Raw genomic sequence first — 22,193 nt, 5'->3', positions numbered from 1 at the left:
CGTTCCTTTAATTTCTAGAAGAAATAGGAAGCAAGATCATGAGCTGAGAATGCAGATGGAGGAGGAGTCATGACAAGTGTGAGAAGAGTGGGCTCTTCCCCCCAGAACAAGCTAGGCTCTCCCCCGTCACTGGACCCCGGTATATGCTATTCCTTTTCCTGAGAAATCTGTTCTCCTGGGTCATCCCACAGACTCTTCCTTCTCGTCATTCAGATCTCAACTCGACCATCATCTTCCTTGACCATGCCAACCAAAGCAAATACTGGGAACTACTTTCTATCATACTATGCTATTTATTCTTCTTCATATGAAATTATCATATTTCTTATGTATAGTTTATTTTCTATCATGCACACTAGATTTTAAGCTCCTCAATGGCAAAGGCTGTCCATTTTGTTCACTGCTTTATCCCCAATGCCAAAAAAGAGGGCATGGCACATGGTAGGTATTCAATTATAGGTACCATGGACTACATTTTGGAGATCTTAACCTCCCCAGAGAAATGTTGTCTTCATGGGACATCTGCTTAGAGTAGGTTTCTCAAAACCACATAAATATAGGAACTGAGGAGAGAGGTGAAATAGTAAACCTAGTTGTGTTCTTGTTGTAAGCACATGAAGAACAAAAGTTAAAACTTGCTCCATCCATGTCCTTGCTGAGACTACCTGTAACAACACTAAAACCAGTGATAACCTAGGTTTGGGACATGACTTGAACTAACCTCTAGCTATGACACTGAGACAACAATTCAGTTTTCTAAGTCTACCAAAAAACACGATTGGCAATGGGGACTCCAGTTCTATATCTCTTTTCATTTTCTCTCTATTTTTGCCTCTTTAAGTGTTGCCAAATAAAGGCTAAAGAAAATAAAGGGAATTTTCTGACATTCTGCAAGAAGCTCAAGGCACAATACCCAGCACCGTATTCAATCATTGAGGGCCAACTCTTCACCTGAGAGCAGCTGGGGGCACCCAGACAGGGGCATGTAACCAACTAGTTTCTCAGGGGAGCTGAATGTCCTACTGATTTCTTAAGAAAAGAACTTTTTTTTTTTTCTTGTGAGTCACTGCAAGTTGTAATGAGTGTAAATGTCAATTATTTTAGAAAAGGTGAATTAAATTTGCGTGATTTTTAAAAGTTGCCTTTGGAGCACGTTACTTATTTGACTTAAATGGATGACACTAGTGAAACATCCATTTACAAAAAGCTGTCTTCATCACACTTCCATAAAAGCACTTTTAATAATTTTTACTATTTTTTGTTTTATTTTGGGGCAAACCATAGGGAAAGAATAACCTCCTGATGGTTCATTACACAGCATTTTCATGAGAAAGAAGCCAACAAATTGGAGGGAACACTGTGTTAATGTGAGCCGTGACTAACATGCTCTCTTCATAGCCATTTCTCAGGGTTTCATTTACACAAAGTGGCAGAGTCGGCTCTGCTGAACTAACTGTACATCCCCTTTTATGGAAAATATCAACAGGGATTTTTTTCTTCAAGGCTGGAGGTCTTTTCCTCATCTAAATATTAAAGTCTGACAAGTCTTTCCAACTAACTGGAGAATAATCATGCTTGCTACTTGTTAATTAGGAGCAGGGTAAGGGATAAGGAGGGTGGGAGGGAGATGCAAGAGGGAGGGGATATGGGGATGTATGTATATGCATAGCTGATTCACTTTGTTATACAGCAGAAACTAACACACCCTTGTAAAGCAATTATACTCCAATAAAGATGTTAAAAAAAAAGATGTAAAAATTTAAAAACATAAACAAAATAAAAAAAAATTTTTTTAAAGCTGAAAGTGTTTCCTGGTGGTTGCAACAAGTTTCAACATGATCCCAGGCTTTGTCAATAACCACAAGGGGAAAAAGAAAGCAAAAGGAAAATGCCTCTCTAGAGTCCTTCATTTCTGAGAGAAGGGTGAATGCTACTCATATTTTATCACTCTCATTTGAAAGACATATTACCACCAAAAAAGGAGGCCAAATGATAGACCCAGCCATGTGCAGAGTGGAGAATACAGCCCAGCAAGGGAGCCAGGACACCTGGGTTCTATGATCAATTCTCCTATTTATCTGTGTGACTTTAAGAGTCTCACCTAGCATCCCTGGACCTCAATTTCCTTCAGTGGGTTTGGAGGAAAGATTATAGGCTATGAAACATGTCCCAGTTCTAAAATTTTATTTCCACAGCCACTTTAAATTCTTGAAGAAAATTTTTACAAAACCCTCCTGAAAGTCTGGGCATTGTAGTTTGTCTCTTTCAGTAGGCAAACACTCAGTATTCTGATAGCTGGTATTGGTTTGCCACTTTTCAATTTTAGAATATTTGAGCTTTGTATATACATTATCTCATTTTGTCATCTGAGCGGTCTTGCAAAATATATTATCACTGTTTTCTTGACAAGCTAGAAAGAAAGAGAATGAAGGAGACAAAAGATGAAGTGACTTGCTTAGAATGGAGGTGCTACAACCAACACCCAGAAGTATTTGTCCCTATCGCCTCACTTGGAATTAAAACTCACCAGTACACGCCCATATCTAGAGGCCAGTTACTACGTAGGAAATAGAAACAGGCAGTCACTATGGAGAGAATTTTTTTTAAAACGCTCTGAATTAAGAAAGATTACAAATGGTTCCCATGAACTCAGATAATATATCACATTACTTTACCATGTTGGGTTTTTCCCCCACCATTTAATAATTCACTGTTCTTCAGAAAAGGCAGTCTAAAATAAATTTGTCTGCAGTGGCAAATTTCCTAAAATAAATATTAAACACGACTACTGGAATCTTTGTAGTGTGTTATCAAAATAATGAGATATAAATACTCCATTTATACACCACATACCTATTAACAATAAGAAAATATACACATCATCCCCAGGCCTGAACTAAAATGTATATTTACATTACTCAAGAAAAAGAAAAAGAAAACAAGGAGTAGGATCTTAGAAGAGTTCAAGTATAAAGGTTACTGTCAGCACTCAGTGGTACCATCAGAAACCTTACTCCAAACTGTAGAACCACCAAAATGAACATAACCCAAAAGCAGACCTTGTATTTTTTTCCCAAGGGTTATAACTTTCAGGCCTAGTGCCATTCCAGTTGAAAAGTGATAAAGTTTGAACTTCATCAAAAGGCATACAGAATATTTTTTAAAAGACCATAAAACCATTAACAAAAAAACCTGCAAATCTAGCTGCAGTACTTGCTGCTCTGCATTTCACCAAATCAAGGAATGAACAACTAACATCCATCTGAATGTCGTAATTTACAAAATGCAAAAAGTTCATATAACTGACTCATTCAATTCTTGCAAAAATCCTGTGAGTTAAACCCAATTTTACAGGTGAGGAAAGAGAAATTAAGTGGCCTGAGTACAGAAAACCCGGATGATGGCTTTAGATCGTCACTCTGCCATGCTATTTCTGAAGCAGTAATACAAAAGCAGGCAGGGTGTACTATGGGACTAAATGGGCAAATATATTTAAGCCATTAAGAACTAGGAGAAGTCTTATAAAAATAATATACGGAACTTTCCTAGAAAGCCACTTTTTATTGCCCTTCTCCACTTGTATCCAATAGGCAATAAGAACTAAATTGAGAATTCAACATTTTAAAAAAAGACACAAACAGAAAGAAGGGAGAAAGGAAGGACACAGGGAGAGAGGGAGAAACAGAGCAAGGATACATTTCCTAAGCTAGCTAAATGAATATATTCTCTTCTCTGGACTAGAGATTGTGATGGCAATATGCAATTGTACAGCTTAGGTTAAAGAATGAGGTCTTAGGGAATTCCCTGGCTGTCCAGTGGTTAGCACTCCATGCTTTCACTGCCGAGGGCGGGAGTTCAATCCCTGGTCGGGGAACTAAGACACCACAAGTCACACAGCACGGCAATAAATAAATAAATAAATAAATAAAGTGAAGGTTAAAAAGAAAAAAAAAAAAGAGGTCTTAAACAAAAAAATCTGTAATTGAAATTTAAACAGAAATATTAAGATAAAGAAAACTGTTAAAATCTATTAAAACTTCTAGGATTTCACAGTACTTTAAAGAGTGATCTATGGTAAATTCACTGATTATGGAGGTAACAAAAAATATTTACAAAGCCAATTCCAACTTAATTCAAATTTAAAAGAAAAAATTGATACCTAATCCAAACTAACCCAAACCTTATTTTTAGTATACACATTAATTTGAATATTCCCCTTTAGTCACCTCACTAGGAAAACTGCTGTTCCTGCCTTAACCCTCCTCAAAAACATGGCAATTCCCGAAGTAATCTGAGTTTACAAATAATCTACAGTAAGATAAAACAGAACTCAACTATTTCCTCTTAACCCAACATTCTTTGTTGGACCTGCTCTTGGTTGTATCAACCCTCCCAACATGATTCCTGGTAGAGGAGCATTCCAGAGTATCAAAAGAAGGGATTCAGACATGGTGATATCTGAGATCCACCCCAAAATGAGAATCATATCATTTGTGAATATTCACTCTGTTACTAAATAACCCTCCAAAATTATGGTCCTTTTACATGTATGATTGTGGGAGTTAGTCATGAAAGTGATGTGTCTGTGTAAATTGTGTGTGTTTCTTAGTGTTCATCTACGGAAGTGATCTGTCTGCAAGTAACTGTACCTGTCTACAAGCGGCTGAACTGGTCTGGAAGAGCCAGAAAGGAAACTCAAATGAAGAAACTCCCTGAAATAAATTTTATTATTATGAAACCTAAAGCAACCTCTGACCAAAATGAAGCAGAAAAAAATAAGTCTACATTTAAAATACTTAACTCTGGAAATACTAAATTACTGAATGAAAAATTAATCTGAAAAACCAAAAGACATACGAATTAGTTTTCCATTTGGAGAACTTATCTTAGCTCAGAATTAATGGTTTTGAAAAACTCTGTGCATTTTTCATAATTTGGAAAGAACAGGCACACCAATCTAAAAATGGACACAGTTTTGCACGTCAGTTATAACAGATGAACACAAAAAGACATGAAATCTATTGTGACTATGTAAGGTGTAACTACAAACTAATGTAACATATTTAAAATCTATTTTAAACTTTTGCAGACAAATAAGTGTGGTTCTTCAACGAACTGAGCTTTAGAAACCACATACTCATCTCCCTGTTGCTACTATTGCTTAAAAGACTTTGGAGGCCCTGTTTTGTAATCCTCCAATTTATGACTGACCCAAGAAAACAGACCGGCTACTTCGGTTCCACAACTTGTGCTGCCCTCCACTTCCACTCCGCTTTTGACTACCTACCTGTTTTATTCACCAGACTTGGCTCAAATATACCTTTTGACTATTTTTAAATATAAAGACTTTCTTCAAAGTTAGAAAATTTGTCCACTGAGGTTATCAAAAGAGTATGCCTCAGGCTCTATGGCAGCTCTCAAGGAGGCGTTCCTGAAATATTCTGAGCAATTTCAGAATCATTGAAAGAGGTATATACAGCCTTGAAAGTGACTATACTGAATCAGATTCAACACTCCTTTATATAAAAAGTTTTATTTTAAAAAATTGAATTAGTTTCTAGCCATCTGATTTATAAATGTATCTTAATAAGTAAAGATATAAATAAAATATTTTTAGGCATTCCATTTCATCCAGACATATATGTCGAGGATCAATGGCTTTTCTAAAAAGTTGAAAAAAATTACCAAAATTAACATGAGGAATTTTTGTGCAGAGCAACTATTTAAACAGACAATAAAAGTTAGACAAAGCAATCAACTTAGTTAAATAAGCCCACTGGGAGGAAATCTCAAATAAAAGTAGAAAGAATATGGCTTGTTAAAACAGGAGCCAATGAGATCCTATCCTCTATGTCAGAAAAGCATCGATTTAAGAAGGTGTACCCTCTTTTGTCTACTTCTCTAATACTCAATCTATTCTCTTTCTCTGACAAACTCATATTATACCAGATAACAAAATTATCTAGGTTTTGATGAGTACCATATACTTCTCTGTCCTATTTTGAAGTCTGGCTACTTGGAATTCAACCCATCACATTTGGAACTATATCTAAAACCAGAAGATTTTAATCTATTGCGTTCTCAACATGCAGACATGACTCAAACAACTATGTGAAAGTCAATGAAGAAAAAGAGAATAATATACTGAGCTAGGCAGAAAAGATATTAATCAGATTTTGCATCAAGTCTGTACTTCCCCACAGATTTCCAAAGAATATGGATACTACTGAAAGGGCCATTTTATCTGGATGCATAATATCAAACTTGCTGAAGAGAGAAGACAAGAGAAGGATGGTTTACAATATTATCAAGTGGGTATACTTCACTTTTTCAGTGAGATCATTTATCTGAAACAAATTCATCAATAATGTCTAGCAGAATAGATAAATTTCATAAGACTGATTGCAAAGTAAACAGATTACTGATAAAGGTATCATTATCAATAAGAAGACTAATGGCCCTTCAAACTAAGGCTCCCATCTTTCATATGCTTCTAACTCCAAATCTGTTCCAAAAAAGGGTTTCGTAATGAAATAAGATGTGGTCATGTGTAAAAGCACTAGATTTGGAGGACACTAAATGAACTGTAGGGGTCTCAAAGTGAACATTCTAAAATAAGTTTACTAGTCACTAACCAAAATGAAATGACTTCAAACTATTGAAAAACCACCAATAACCCTCCAAAAGAAAAGACATAATTTCAATGAATCCTTTTACCATACTCTGTACCTAAAATTTCCATCACAGCATAACTTTTCAACAAACTATCATTTAGAGTTTTAAATAATTTGTTTTCTTCACACCTGTGACACATAGGTGTATTTCTAGATTTTCTTATTTCTGATCCAAGTTATATTTTTTTAAAAGACAATGAATCTGATATGCTATTGCAATTAAGCAGGGGTCATTTCCATTTTGCAAGCAAGATGTCCAAAAGAAAAAGATAAAAGTATCAATTCCTTAAATAAATAAGAGTCATGTTAACTTTAGAACTCAGAACCTCTCTATCCTAGATATGGAAGATAATTTGATGTTAATTTCTCACATACATAACAGTTTTTGTTGGTACATGGAACACAGGCTCTTTATAACAAATACCCCACAGATCTTTAATTGGTAGCTAGGAAACATGCTTTTCTTAATCATTGAGTCTCTTTTAAATATTATATTTTTAAATACTCATTTTGGGAAACTAATGAGGAAAGCTATGAGAGGGATAAAGAAGGTATGTTGTTTTCAAAATTAAAATTTTCAGGACATCCGTCCAGCAGGCATAAAACAACATAAAACAAATAACTAGATAATCAAACAATGAAAGCAAACTAGAAATAATATGAAGGCTTTTTTAGAAACTATTATTGCACATGTACAATAATTACTTCCATCAAGACTTTTATTATACATTTGTTTTTATGGAATCACAATGCACAAGTGCATGCTATTGTTTAAACACATTCACCACATACCCCATAACAGAATATGATGACAATATATATTAAGGATAATACAGAAAACGTGGCTAAATGCATCCTGTATTATGTTTCCATAATACAGCATGCGAATGGTCCTGACTGAGCAGACACAGGAGACGGTCGTTAGTGTACACGCTGTGAATGTATATTATGAATAATGCATAAAACTTGGCTAAATCCTAATGAGTCCATTGACATCCTATGGGGTCCAAAGGAAGCTCAGATCCCAAAGCCCTGGCACATTTCTACCCACCAATCATTATAAAAAACAATACCTTGAAAACAAAGGACATTAAACTACATGAATGCACTCTCATTCTAAGTAAAGGTTTTGAAGTAAGCACAAAAATGGGAAGAAACTTTGAAAAGAGAGCTAAAAGTCCATCTTACACCTCACCCCACTTACAGTTTTTCAGAATTATCCATTGCTATTTAAATGGGACAAAAGCTGCAGTTGAAGGTTTGATGTTATTTCTTTTCTCTCGTTTTCTTCAGGGAGCTGCTATTACAAGGAAGATCTGAGCAATCCCTAAGAAAAGTGACCTAACTCTTAGACCACGGTGGTAGAAAGTCTTCCTGCTTTGAAAGAGTAATGTTTACAAAATGAATTATGGTCCATTAAATAAGGAAACAGATACAGTGTGTCTGAAAGCAGTCTTTATGGTAGCAACGCCTTAAAAATCTAGTTTTTACACAGCTTTTTAAAGAATCAAAAAAGAATGCATGAATATGTTCTTGCAGCACATTGAAAAAATTAATGTTTTTTTCAATAGCCATTAAATACTCTTAAAAACTGAGTCCTTGCAAAGAGAAATCATATGGATTATCCCTATACGAGTATACCCCAAGATGAACACCTATACAAACGTGATCAGCACGATCACTAAGCCAAAATGCAGAGCCGAGCAAGCTGTGCTTGAGATGCACAAACCAAGTATGTGACAGAAGCCTGTGCACCCAAGCCTCTCCTCAGAGTGGGAGTGGGAAAGCGAGGACAGCTGCTCCTTCGCAGTGCTCCCAGGGGCCGGTGGGAAATGGGCATTCTGAGAACACATCCCCAGGGTACAGTGCAGACAAGAGGCAAGGGCTGGCCACTTGGGGAAGCAGCAGGCCAAGAAAAACCCTGCACTCTCAGAAAACATGCAAGAGCGAAATGTTGCAGTGGGAGCCAGAGTTAAAGTTCTGGGATGGAGCTCTTGACAATTTGCCCAGCTCCCTGCCATTTTCCCATCCCTTTTCCAGGTATGAGGACTGGGCACAGTCAAGGCAAAGGCAGAAGCTGGAAGCTGCCGCAGAACCTAAAGCATGGAAATGCATCAACACCTCCATCGCTGAATTCTAAAACGCAGGTCATTTACTAGCCCATATTTGGGCTAAAATTCAGCTCACGGCTTTGCTGCAATGGTAATTTCACCTATAAGGTGTGAGTTGAGGACTCCCTGGAAGACCCCTTCTGTGAAATAATATTGCCATATTTTTCCATCTCTCACTACCAGCACAGCCCGAAATTCTAACTCTAAACATTTATGAAGAACAGCCCTTCATAAGTTTCTATTTAAAGTACAATACTCCTGGGTATGGTTAAGTACGAAAAATTATGATAAATTTCTGTTTGCTTGAAGAACTAGGACAATGGAGGAGACTCGCATGTTTGGGGTATGTACTGGGCGATTTAAAAATAGGGTAAAAGGTTAAAGATGGGACACGCTGCCATTAACTCTGCTTTTTCGATTGGACAGACTCTAGCACAGCCAGGGATTCTGTGATGAAGAATTAAGACTTTCAGTGGAGACTTAAAGTTTAAAACTTTCTCAGCACTGTATTATTGTTTGTATTTACACCTGGGTAAGTAAGCACTGCCACTGTTGCTAGAGCATGAAGTATGAAAATCATACAGAAAAATAAGGAATCTGCTATAACCACTTCTGTTTTCCTTGTTCTGAAATTTGCCTCCTATCAAGTGCAATAGAACAAAGTTCAGCTCCTGATATAACAATTCCATCAAGCTATTCTGCCTTTGAAAACCATTCTCCACCACGGCTTGTCCTGGTGACACTTAAGCGACTGACAATTGCTTCCCTCCCCACCCCCCCCCCCGTGTTTCTTCACCCCTCCCAGATGCCACCAAAAGAATAACAGAAAGTCTCTCAGTAGCACTTTGCTTCTCAGCAGGAAGCTGTACTGTTTGTGATATCCATTTTGATACAAACCTAAATTAGGCCTCTGGAAATAGGTAATGCATAAAAAGAAGCATTTTGTGTCACCAAATTATTATTATAGGTTACTGTTAACACTTGGAAGATAGAGGTGAGTTCTGTAGCTCCCCACTGAGGTGACTATTTCTCATGAAATCATAGGCCCTACCTCAGAAGATGGTTCAGGTGAGCTTGCAATATAAGGCAAACTATCTGGTTGACCTAGAGGATTCTGACAGCTAGTTTAAGTGGGGAAGCTAAGAGCAATGCCAGTTAAACAAAAGGATCAGCTCAGCATGTCGAGCCAGCCGTCGGCTAGCACAAGTTTAACAGCTGACAGAGCTTGGAGATGTAGGGAAACGAGAACGTTATCACGATATTTTACTATCAGACAGATTTAAGACTCTTCTCTTCAAAAGTTCTCCTTGTGAAGACACAATAGAGGGGCAAAAGTTCAGAGCAACAACTATTTTTTCAAAAGGTCATTTGTGATAAAACTGTTAACTAGTCCTGTTGAAATAATAAATTAGAATATTGAATATACTGAGGTTTCTCTAACTATTTCTTCATATAGTTTTGATGGTAAATAAATTTTGTTTTGGAAATTCCCTGCTCAAAAATTTAAATTGCTGGTCTATAATTAAGATTCTGAGAAATCTAAGAACTTACCCTAAAACTACTCCTGCATTATAATCCTAGCACCAATTCTTGAAAACGTTTATCATTTTACTTCTCCTAGTTTGACTTTTGTAATATTTGATTCTCTCTTATTCTTCTTTCTGCATCACTACATTAAGATAAGTAGCATTCACAATCTTAATAATTATAAACATAACTGAATTCAAGGATCCAAATCAAAGACCACTTTCTATCAACCTATCTTAGTGAAGGAAGCACAAAGAACATGCATGACATCTTCTCATCTTTCAGCCCAACTCGGGTCACTTTCCAGTTTAAAACTGTACAAGAGAGAATCATCATGTCATACAATAACTTGGCTTTTCCTTCTTCCTCATGCATTTTTATTCTGTGTTTTGGTAAAAATTATCACGTGGGACTGACTTATCTCATTAAAATAAACAGACATGACTGAGTTCAAATCTCTTGAGACACAGTAAACACAATGCAAAATGTAATTCCTCAAATTGGAATAACTGGTATTTACTGAATAAATAACTAAATAAGTAAAGCTTCTTCAAAGTGAGTATCATAGGTTTACGATGAAGAGCAACAGAATTATTCTGCCACTGGTATCAAGGAAAAAGAAAACAGCTAATACGAACAACCAAAGCTTTATAGGAAGTTGAGTAGACTACGGATACCAGCCAAATTTCATAGCTGCAGTTTTTAGCTGAGTCTCTAAATTTGAAGGCAGAGTAAATGTTCCTCTCCCCTTTCCTAGACACAACCCATAAAATGATAGGCTCTTTTTAATGTCTAAGAATGTTGTTTAGGTCTCATCCTAGTCAGCAACAAGATCTTCAGACTGAGAAAATACCTAGTCAATCGCATTAAGCTGCAGTGTATAACATTTTAACATCAAAAGTGCTGGAATCACACACTTCAGTTTAAGGCCACCATACGATCCCAGTACAATCTCATTCAAGGAATTCTGACTAGCTAATTCCTTGGCATCCTCGGGATATCTAGATATCATCTGAATGCCAGATACTGAAATTAAATCTCCTATGTTTCCATTTTCTAAAATAATTCCTCAATTCAAATATTCAACAGCATTACATCCGGTCATAGTTAAAGGACCTCACTGTTGACAAGGCACTTTCTTGAAAGTTTCTGCAGGCTATTTGTCACACACCATACATACCTGTGCAGTTCATTCCCTGGGAAGTCACTTTCACCGTAGCTTCGCCTTAAAAATATTCCTACACCCATGCTGATTTTGTATCTGTTCAGTTCAAATTTAGATTCATTGGTACTTTTCCATAGTTACATTTCTTGTTCAGTTGCTGTGTCCTTTTATTTATTCTGAAGTTTTCGATGTAAGACAAACAAGAATACCACCTTCTAAAATTACTACTATCCTACCATTCTCTGATGGAACATTAGCAGGAAGCAATATTCTTCAAAGCTATGAAGCATACACTGCCCTAAATTACATTGCAGTCGCTGCCCTGAGCTCACACATTTTTGAATAGAAAGGCTCCCAGGGATCTCTCTGTACTGACGGCATTTACTGCTTTAAAATATTTTTAACCTAGACGCAAGTGCCAGCCTTGCAGTTCCTCATGCTAATCCCAGCTTGGGTGGCTGTTCTTAAGGGAAAGCATTCAAAACATTGTAACAGTGCATCAACTTTGACCCTTTTCACTTAAACATGAGACTCTTTTAAAAAGTTTGAATTCCAGAGGGAATCACTGAACTTTGACCTGCTTAAAATTAGTTTTGTTTTAGTGCCTTCATGGTGACTCAGGCCAATTTTCCAGACAGTTAAGACGTTTCTGCCCCTGAAGATTCCAGTTCAAGTCCACAGCTATGTTTGCTGGTCAGAGCAGAACACTTTGTCCCAGGGTTTCAAGCAACAAATTCCCAGATCTCCATCTCTTTGCCAGATGTTGGTATTAGTTGGTATTAAGATAGATCTAAATACACACACACATACACACACACACACACACTGCACACAGTCAGAGGACAGGCCTTTTTTTTTTTTCACTTAAGAGCCTTTTAGGAAAGAAAGTTTTCCACTCAAAATTCAGTCATGGAGAAATGTTTATCAGGATTATATAAACATTACTTAATAGCCTAACTCCTACAAGAATAAAACTCCTAACTTTTGGTAAGCAGTACCATGATACAAGCTTTCTGAATCTACTTTTCTTAATGGGGAACACAAAAGCTGCTGGGATTTTATTTTCTAACCTATTATAGATTTTAGAAATTGTCAATGAATAATTATATTGCAAATGAACATTATCACAGTGTTATACTTTCCTTCAATGGACTTTCAAATATGACATTTGTTGTCAAAAATCCATGACAGTTAATAGGTAAAATCAAGTTACCAGAAAAGAAGTACTAAAGGTACTAAAGAACTAAAGGTGCAGCACATGTTAAGACTCATTTAGTCTCCAAAACTGTTCCCCTTGTTGGGAAAAGGATCAAAAGAGCACCCAATTTCATTAATACAAACTAAGGTGTTTAATATGAAGGAAGTAGCTATTAGTCTGGAAAAATTCCTGCATAAATCTTGTGCTTTAAAATTTTTAGAACAGTCAAGGATAAAGGCATTCAGGAAAAGAAAGCCCATTTAGTACCACAAAACCAGAAAAAAAGAAATGTGAACATAGTTTACCAGGATAAAAGAATCACTATGACACAACTCAGTCTACACAAACTACATACCATGTTAAACAAGAAGTCTTTTATCTCCAAAGGGTGTGTTAGCTATACTGAAAAGTGGTGCAGAAGTGTATACCAGATCTTCATATTCAAACACTGGTCTGCACTTAAATCTATCCATGTTCAAGCAGCTATAAATGACATTTGATCCCTGTTGATAACGCCCAAAGCTGAAAGTCAGAAACTACCTTTGGGCTTCTGCCTAGTCTTATGACCCAAGGGGCAGAACCGTTTGCACTGATTGCAGCCCAGACTTGCAATAGGGCCCACTCTTGCTTTGAGCTCCCCTTAAACCTTGAATCTTTTTATATCTTCTGACAAATGGATCATAGCCATGTTTCCAAATATGTTGTGTATGTTGCCTCTAATTTCCAAAGAGGCTCTCTAAATGCTTTAGATTCTTCATAAAGATGGGGATGTCAGTCAGGTACAACTAGTGGTCCTTTATCTTACAAGTCCAGCAATTTTTTTCTTAAAGGACCACATGGTAAATATTTTAGTATTATGGGCTGTATGTTATCTGCCACAACTATTCAACTCTGCTCTTACAGCTTGCAAGTAGTCGTGGATAACAAGTTAATGCATGAGCATGCCCGTGTTCCAATAAAATTTTATTCACTAAACAAGAGTCCTGCCCAGGGGCTATAAGTTGCCATCTCCTGCCTCATAAAGTTGTCCTAAACTCTCTGAGATCTTTGGGCTTCTAATCTTCACTGATCTTACAGGGTCGCAAAAACCAACCACGGCAAAATTATATTCGAATTGTTTCCTCTCCTTCTGTTAGACAGCACTAATACCAATTCTAATACTCAGAAAATAAAAGCTACTCAACTAAGTCTCTCTGGCAATCACTTCTTTCATTTCCTACCCATTTAAGAAAGAACACAATAAAGATGTTCAAACTGGAGGCAAGTGGTGAACATTCTGGATATGTACATTACTAATTCATTTTCATTTTATTCATAAATCATTTAACACATAAACTTGTGTGAGTTGTACTGAATGACCACAGATTGTTTTTAAACGAAGAAAATATTTAGAAGTCAATCCAATTATTTTACATTTCAAGCACACGTGACTACTTGGTTTTTTTACTGACGGTTAAGAAAACAAGCACTAACAGTTCTGAAAACCGGGTCAATTACTTATAGGAAGAGGTCAACTGAAATGAAAATTTCAAATGCTACCAACTAGTACCTTCAAATGACATGAAAATAAGTATGAATTACGTAAGATGCTAAAGGAAATACACATACTTATAGATCAGACATTAAATGACAGTATTTAAATAAAATAAAACTGTGCAGAGACATTCCCACATAAAGACCATTATCTGAAGAATCTGCCAACACAGGATTAGCACTGTTGTTGCTTAATCTTTTAATTGTCTTCCTAATAAAATATGCTGCTGATTGTGTAAGATATTTTGGCCTTGCATTCCAAAAGGCATGTTTGCATTTTTCTTTGTATACGTCGTAAAAACTAATATACAGTGTCATTAAAAAGTAATGTGACTGGTTTTTAAACAAACATACCATGTCATCCAAATGTGCTTTCCCTTCACAGTGGTCACCTCAGACCACTCACTCACTCTAAAGCTCAGCCATTACTCACAGTATTTCTACCTCCTTTTGAAACTGCTTTCTAAGTCTGTACCACACACAGGCATACACATTTCTAAATATCCTCAATGGTGACAAATTTCATAATTTGAAAGTCAATTTTAGCCATTTTCATCATTTCAAAGAGACATTTATAGCCAACTCTGGTGAGTAAAAAAAAAGCATGATGAATCTTGGTATAAAATGCGAATAGAAAGTAATGAGATAGATGTTTTAGCCAGGCTTGCAAATGATTCAAAAGACAGTTCTGAGAGGAAGTTTTCCAAAATGTTTTGGACAAGGGCATCAATGGAATCAGGGTTTTGCTTCTCTGGGTGACAATTTTGAAAAACAACATTAATATGAATGCATAAATTATAATGTGATCATTGTCTTTAAAAATCAAACTCTGTACTTTTCACTCACACTCTGCAAATACAAAATAGAGCAGATATACATCTTCATTCTGAAGGTTATTTACGCACATTCTGAAGCTTCCACTGGGCGAAACTAACCACAGGTTGATTTGCAAAATATTATATATAATATAAACTGAACCCTTTTGATCTTTCAAAAAAGTACAATTTTTAGAAAGTCTTATTTTCATAGTCAGATATTTACATCCAAACCCATTCCTAGGCTTCTATAAACTTTTCCTCCCCTATGCAGTCAAAACCTGACAAGAGCTCACTGTGGGATTACGTGCAAAAATTGCAAATTTAAACAAGGTGCGATCGTATACGTTTTCACACGTTATTGTATCATGTTGCACCAGAACACTAATGTATGCACAGTTCCAAAATAGCTTGGGTTATTACTGCACAGCCTTGAAAACTATGAAAATCCCAGTAAGAGTACCTTTCAAAAGCTGTTCCTTCATTATCACACACAAGTAAAGGTTTGCTTCCACTATTTGTATTTTACAATAGAAAAAAATACAAAAATGTCTATGACATTGTCTCATAATTCTGAGGTCTTACTTATTAGACTCTTTGTAGTTATAAAAGTTGTTTCATCAATATGAATATGACAGTGGGACTCAAGACTATTTAATTGACTCAATTATGGAACAAGTGTGCTTTTTTTCCTTATGCTGCCCTACTTTCCTTTAAGTTGCATTTGAATTATTGATGAAGTTGCAATAAAGAATTTCTTTGTTACACATAGTTTAGAAGTAAAGAATGATGTTTCATGGTTAAGTTTTAGACCCACAGTGATAAAATAAACACACTTGTTGTCCTTTCAAAGAAAATCAATAGCATGGTACAAGCTTAAAAGAATGACTTTTCCTTTTTTTTCTATTGTCTTGACAACATGATGTGCTGAAATCATGACTATAAATACAAATATAAAAGGAGAAAATGGTAAGCAAAGTGTGCTATAGAAAATACCATTCCAGGTCTTTCTGGGTATTGAAAAGATTTATACCTATGATGAATTTAGGTTCTGCTTTTCCTCAAGTATTTCAAGGACCCGTTTAGACTTGTAGCAGGATAAGGCCCTGAAAAATGGAAGAATGAATAGTTTTGGAGACAAGGACAACGTTTCTTATTTAGACTACACTAATCACTACATAACTGATGCCCTGTTCATTCCATTTTCCAAACAACAGCCAGAATGATCTTTTTAAAATGCAAATCTGAATCCTTTAATTACTTGCCCTTACTTTTTTGATAAAAACCCAGAACCTCAGCAGCATCTACAAGACGCTACATGACAGGACTCCGGCCTCCTCCTCCAGCCTCATTCTTTATGACTCCTGCCCTTCTTTTCTGTGCCCCAGCCACTTTGGTCTCCTTTGGTTCTTCAATATCCCAACCTTTAACCTACTTCAGAGCTTTGCACAAAGTGTTCTTTCTCCATACTCAACCACAGCTTACTTCTCTTCATATTCCAACCCAAATGTCTCATCCCCCTGAAAGTCCTGCTGTGACTTCTAGAATAAATCAGGCTACCCTATAATATCTCCTTACAGCTCCGTGTACTCATCCTCCATAATATACTCCATAGTACTCATCACCAGCCCTAGAATACAACTTTCATACAACCTACGTTCACCAAGTCACCAGAGTAATGGATGTGCTCCATTCCCTCCGTGAAACATACTATTAGCCAGGGCACCCTAATGGCAAAAAGGCTACTGTAGCACACCACACGCTCCCACTCTAACTGCTTTACTTATTTGCTTGATCCCAAGGCTCTTTATACCATTCCTATTTGCCATTGTAATTGAGTAAATTCATTAAATATTACATAAGTAATAGAATATGAGGGCAAAAAGGATGCTGTTAGTGACACTAGATTGAATGCTTCTTTAAGGAATAAAGGTAAATTGTTTTTAAAGACCACTAAATTAGGTGTCAAGTAGCTTCATAAAATTGGAATAAATATCAAAAAAACTAGACAAACTTCTGCACTTGGATTGCTTGCCAAATGCCTTGAAGTTCTCCTATCATTTTTAGCAAATCAAAAGTAAAAACCACAGAACATATATTTTGGGTGTGACTTACCCAAGAAGATGACAAGGAATGTTACTCAAGAGACCCATCCTTAAAAGCTTCAACTATACATCAATTCATTGGCAAATTGATAAATACTGATAAACAATGGAACACCAATAAACAAACTGACTTAACATTGTTTAAAATCCTAAAATATTTAAAGAAGGATGACATCATTTCTCTAAGATTCTATGCTTTAGCAATTTCTTTTTTAATTAACAATCCAGTTGCCAGTCACAATTACACCCGAGAAGAGAATGTCTCTCCAGCATGATTAGCTGATTAAACTCCATCTTTCTCACTAGATTGGAAAGTCCATAAGGGCAGGGGCCAAATCTCTTTTACTTACCATGGTAACTCCATTACTCAACATTTGTCATATGTGACAAAGAACAGACTCACAATAAACATATTTTAAATGAATGAATTAAGAGTTAATCATAGGGCTTCCCTGGTGGCGCAGTGGTTGAGATTCTGCCTGCCAATGCAGGGGGCACGGGTTCGAGCCCTGGTCTGGGAAGATCCCACATGCCGCGGAGCGACTGGGCCCGTGAGCCACAACTACTGAGCCTGCTCGTCTGGAGCCTGTGCCCCGCAACAAGAGAGGCCGCCATAGTGAGAGGCCCGCGCACCGCGATGAAGAGTGGCCCCCGCTTGCCGCAACTAGAGAAAGCCCTCGCACAGAAACGAAGACCCAACACAGCCATAAATAAATAAACAAATAAATAAATAAATAAATAAAAATTAAAATCATCAGCTTGCTGACCAATATTTCAAAGAATGCAAAAGAGCAGGTGACAATATTCCAAAAAAAAAAAGTTAATCATAGTCAAATACATTATATATTTTAAATTGCTATTAAGATCAATATGCAAATGGTTATAAAGAGAATAAGAACAAATATGGATGGAATCACCTGAAGATGTCAAGGCACAGTATTTTTTTGAGAGACAGTATACGTCCTTTACTCAGTAATGGAAAGATCATTTGTATGTATATAAAAAAGGAAGCTTAACTCTTTATTATTTTTAAAAATAGCACTCTCTAGCATAATGAGGTTTCTGCCTTTTAACTTATGAACTTTAACTTATGAATTTTAAATTATATGATTAGGTTTACTTAGGAATCCAGCCATGATTACCATATCCTTATTAAGATTTCTATATACAGGTTCCAAATCTGGCTACCTTTTAATTTAATCTGTAATGAAAAGTAGTAATAATGCTAATAATGCTACCTGAAATGTATTTATCCCCTTCCCTCCAAGAAATTCAAAGCAACCAACATTTGTGAGCAGACACTGTTAAATATAAAAATGAAAACAACTGAAATGAACTTTTATTAACAAAATAAAAGATGTTAATAAGGAAGCCAAGCTATCTAAAGTTCAGGCACAAGATAAATCTGGAATAATTCTTTAAAGCCAGGCTGAGTTTTGCTATAAAAATGCTTATAAACATTTAAAATTCCAAAAGGACATGAAGGAACTTACTACATTTAGGAAAGGTTTTGCCTTTTCAGGTTCTCTACTGCTGAGAGACACAAATAAAGATATCTTTTAATTGTTGCATGCAACATTTATAAATTTATAAATCCAAGGAAAAATAAGCAGTGAGAGAACATTCAAAAGCATTCTGGCATATTAGGCAGGATATGGCTCGTAAATTAGAGCCAGATATACAGAGGGGTAATGGTGTCAGTGTGGCCCCAACCTTTTAGTTAATTATGAGGAATTGCTAAACAGAAGGAAATGCTAAGTCATTATGACGCTGGCAAGCACAAACACACAAACAGACATACACATGTGTGCACACACACACACACATTCCTTTCATGATTTTTAAAATATCTTAAAGTACCACAACTGTGTTCTAAAACCTTATTTATTTCTTAATACCTGTAGTTCATACTATCACATTTAAATAGTTGCATAGGTCAAACTCATAAAATTGTCAAAGTGTGACACCAGTACACTTTCTCCCCTATTAAGTATAAAACTTATGCTCTAAGAGTCTTCAAGTTGGCTTCAAAAAAAAAAAAAAAATCCACTGGCTAAATCCACTGGCATGCTAAAAGAGAATATTACAATTTTTATTTATATTTCTTATTCTATAGATATCCTTTATTCCCTCTTTATCTCAGGCCTTTTAATTTCTACTTTTGCATGTTTACTGTTAGTAAAGTAATATTTTCTTTTTTTATTGATGGTATATATACATTATCAAAAAAAAGTTAGGAGAACACTGACTTAGATGCCCATCTGGGAACCTGAAAAACCTAGGCCTATACTCTTGTCCACATATTGGGCAAGAATTCCTCCTGCTTTATAAATACACAAAGACACCATTACCACCACCATATGTCTATGTCAAATCAGCTGTCCTACCTCCAGTTAAAATGTCCCTTGGTCTCATTCCACAAAGACATTTTCTCCAAAGCTAGAAGTTCAAGATGATCCACGTATTTCTTTTTTTCATCTAACTATTAATAGATTGCCACAGGGGCCTTCATTTCACAACTGGAAGAACTTAATGTTAATGCCATTCTCTCTCTTTTGTTTTACCATTTTGTCACACATTGTGGCTTGGGGACTACACTGTCTAATTTTTAGATAAATTAACCCTCATAAAGCAGAGAAGTGGTTTTAAAATACGTCCTACAAAACAAAACAAAAATCTAGGAATTTTCAAAGTAATACTAATAATGCAAATACAAGTGAACATGGGAAAATGGCAGAACTGTATCTTTTAGACCCACTGCTAGCTCTTTGTCAGCCATATTTCAAGAAAAATCTATGAGAATTCAAAAAAATAGAGAGTCTTGGGAAGGTTGTGTTTAGTGGATACTGTAGTGTGCTACCTAGCAGCACTCATGTCCTAGCTACCAAGAGTGCTGGCTGCTGAAGACTCACATCTAAGGCCTTTCTCAAGAACTGCCCTCATCCAAAGTTCCTCCGGCTCCCCAGGGATGGCCCACATCCAGCACCAATGTATGGTTACAAAGGCCTGGCCCGCTTGTCTCAGTTCAGGACATCTCCAAGGAGCTATCCAGTTCCAGAGCTCCTCATAGGTTAGCTGAAGCCCCAGCTGCATCATAGTCAACTTCTCCTTAGGCCCATCCTGCTTCTCTGAGCCCCTCGCAGGTGCTGTCGCCAAGAACCCTCCCAATAAATCCAATGCATGCAAATCTACATGTCAGAGTTTGTTTCCAGGGAACTCTGATGTAATACCACTGTTACTTCAACTATTATTTAAACTAAACCTTGCTCTCAGAGTTTACTGTGCCCTGAATATTAGCTCAAGTATAACACATGTACATAAATTATGAATATGTGTCTGTGCGTGCATGCACATTCTACAGGATTGTGTGCTCTAAAAATTCTGATAGGGTACCCCTAAAGTATTACCATGTCACCAAATACGCATTTTAACTGCTGACTTAAGGAGCCAGTTTTGCATTTTCTGGCTAATGTGTCATTAGTTCATTCACAAGCAAAGCAGACCATGTTACCGAACATCATAAGGTTCCCCATGGCCTAAAAGACGGAATTTGGGGCATTTGGTCTATAATAAAAAGACCACCTTGATTCTGACTACTGCCAACATCACAGCCTCATCTCAGCTGGTTCCTATCATGTACTTTATGTTCTACCAACACCAAACTCTCTGTAATTTCACAAACACGCCATGCTATTTTTCACCTTCTTGCCTTTTTACTCACGTTGTCCTGTCTGCTTGGAATACCCTCCTCCCTTCTCAAAGCACCACCCTCTTCCTTTCTTAGCTTAACTCAGAGCCTTTCCAAGGGCAGGTTGGCAGAAGCAGTGTGCCCAAGTACAGGCAATAAGGGAGCTCAGTGTCTGCAGAAATTTTAAGAAGCACAATATAAATGACTAAAAGTCAATGGTCTTTTTATTATCTAATTCTAAGACTAATTCTAAATTATGTCAGTGATAAAATGGTCCTTCCAACCACAGCGGACTGCCCCCAAGGCCCACCCTGGATATGTCACTCCACCTTTTTAAGCCTGTCTCAGAAATTCCAGTAAACATTGGGCACTTCTAGTAAAACCTGTAGGTTTGAACATAAGCCATTATTAACTCCAGGAAAACCAAAAAAGTTGTATAAAAAGTAAAAGTAATCAATATATAATATTCCCAGTGATAAACAACATTTTAAAGAGTCAAAGTAACTGTGTGTTTTGGGGGGTACTTTTTGTTTTTTTATTTGTTTTGTTGGGGTTTTTTTGGCCTCGGGGCTTGCGGAATCTTAGCTCCTGGACCAGGGATCGAACCCAGGCCCCCTCAGTGAAAACGCCTAGTGCTAACCACTGGACTGTCAGGGAATTCCCGTAACTGTGTTTACTGAACTGATTTAACCCTAAAAAAGGGGGGAGATGAAAGTATATTGGGACAATGGGAAAAGGAATATGTGTGGTTTTAGGAAGTAGGGGTGGGGGGAGAGTAGAATAACAAAGCCAAATAGTAGGAGGTTAATCAATAACTAACATTTTTTGAAAAATAAGGAGTAAACATTTTATTTAGAAATACAGAGTTGGAAGTAATAGGAATGGAGTGGCACGATCGTCAGTAAGACAGGAGTGCTATTTTGTTATGTAGCTTTGAATTTTATACGATATACATACTTTATTTTAGTATGTATTTAATTGATTGATAAAATACTCAGCTCATCAATTCACTTACAAAATCTTCCCCCAACCTCTCTTCTGTGATCTCAAAATACTCTATCGCTATACCTATCACACCGATATATAATTACCAGTTTATGTTACTAGCTTCCCTATCAAATAGAGGTTTGTGCAGACAAGAAGCAAGATTTACTTATATTTGTATCCCCCTGGCAGAAATGATACATAAATTTAAATCCAAATCTGAACTCAATAATTTTTTTGAGCTCCAAGTAGACAAAAGTAGTAATAAGATACAGGTTTCTGATTTCAAAGAATAACGTTTATGACCATAAAATGTCATCACATGGTGGAGCTCATTATGGCCAAGGATTGTTTTATAGACTTTGTATTCATTCTCTCATTAATTCCGCACAA

At 36.5% G+C, this 22,193-nt stretch overlaps 1 protein-coding gene across 8 annotated transcripts in view; it reads right to left on the bottom strand.

Annotated features, from left to right (window-relative positions):
• Window positions 1-22,193, bottom strand: part of SOX5 (SRY-box transcription factor 5) — a 992,512-nt gene that overhangs the window by 955,800 nt on the left and 14,519 nt on the right. The gene's annotated exons all lie outside the window — the stretch shown is intronic.

This window comes from Eubalaena glacialis, chromosome 11 (assembly GCF_028564815.1).
Source record: "Eubalaena glacialis isolate mEubGla1 chromosome 11, mEubGla1.1.hap2.+ XY, whole genome shotgun sequence".
Taxonomy (NCBI): Eukaryota; Metazoa; Chordata; class Mammalia; order Artiodactyla; family Balaenidae; genus Eubalaena; species Eubalaena glacialis.
The sequence above is the reverse complement of the archived record's forward strand: the minus strand, read 5'-3'. Positions and strand labels throughout refer to the sequence as shown.